Consider the following 1,653-nt stretch of genomic DNA (forward strand, 5'->3'; position numbering starts at 1 on the left):
CTATCTATCTATCTATCTATCTATCTATCTATCTATCTATCTATCTATCTATCTATCTATCTATCTATCTATCTATCTATATATATATCTATCTATCTATTTATCTATCTATCCATCTATCTATATATCTATCTATCTATCTAGCTATTAATTTATCTATCTATCTACCTATCTATCTATCTATCTATCTATCTGACTATCTCTCTATTTCTCTTTCGTTCTCTCTCTCTCTATTTATCTTTCGTTCTCTCTCTCTCTCTCTACTTCTCTTTCGTTATCTCTCTCTCTCTCTCTCTCTCTCTTTCTCTCTCTCCAGCTTCCCCACTCCCTTTTCAATCTCTCTCTCTTTCTTTCTCCCGCTTCCCTCTTCCCAATATTTATATTCCTTTCTATTTACCTCGCACCCTCTTCCTCTCGCGCTCTCTCCGTCTCTTCTTTTGTATTCCCGCTCTTTCTCTCTAGCGTGCGCGCACTCTCTTGCCCCTTATCTCGCTCACTTTTCTCTCTCCCGGAACCGAGGTAAAGCTACCTCGTAAAATTTTCACGTGAACGGGATTGATGCCTTTTCGAAGCTATTACGTACGCGTGCGTACCTGTGCGATGAGTTGCCGCACGAAGCGCATCGGTCGATCAACCGGGAGGTCGAATATCGTCTGCTGTGCGTGGTGTGTCAGCGGAGGCAGCGTAAAGACCGCGAGAGCGATCTACCTTCTAAATGCATGCATGCGACCGCATGTGCGTGTGTGTGTGCTCGAACAACGCTCTCGCCAGATTTATCATATTGATATTATAATTTTTCCTTCCGATTCATCAGTGGAAGATTTAATCTTAATTGAGTTTTTCGGCACTGAGTTTCGAGCAGATTTGTAGTTTTTGCTTGTTAGATCCTGCATGCGATCTAATACGTTGCGACAGCCTAAGTGGCTCTGCCAGACAGAAGTTGTGAGTGGCGTAATTAGGCATGGCAGGTTATGTGTACGGCTTCACGTGCCATCTCACTTAATCCGATACTGGGGATGGGTGGTGGCCCCTCGGATATGTCATGTAAGCGGCGCCATGTGTAATTCACGGCCCGGCGGAACTCATAGGACGGTGCCATTGCAACTCATCTGATAACGCCGACGAGCGGGAGAAGGTATAGCGACAGACGTTCAGTGCGCTCCGTTTCTTTCGGGGGAAGAGGCTGAATTATAGATAATACATATTACATTCGAGTGATTTGCCTGAGAATACTTGTATATATATGCATACACGATCGCTTATTTGCTGTGGAATACGTACACGGAGCCTGGCCCTGGGCCGCTACCCTGCCACGTCACAGTCTATGTTCCGACGTTATTCGTCATTGTCCTTTTATGGCACCGCTCTTGCTTTATTGAAATACAGTATATCTAGCTACATCACCAAGCGCTTTAGTTATTACATATAACGTTTCTTCGTATACTAAAGCGAAGATTACGCGCCACCACCTCGGGCGATACATGCTGCCACTAGATTAGTCACACGTGACATCGAAAACCGCCGATGGAATAGCGAAACAGTAATATAATAATCGGGTTAAAACATAAAGCAGTAAATTTAATAGGGAAATTGCTATATAGTTGGTTATATCAAGTTAAGATGGCCTGTGGGAAATGTCAATAATGGACAGAT

The sequence above is a fragment of the Priapulus caudatus genome, unplaced genomic scaffold, assembly GCF_000485595.1.
Source record: "Priapulus caudatus unplaced genomic scaffold, Priapulus_caudatus-5.0.1 Scaffold255, whole genome shotgun sequence".
NCBI classification, from domain to species: Eukaryota; Metazoa; Priapulida; class Priapulimorpha; order Priapulimorphida; family Priapulidae; genus Priapulus; species Priapulus caudatus.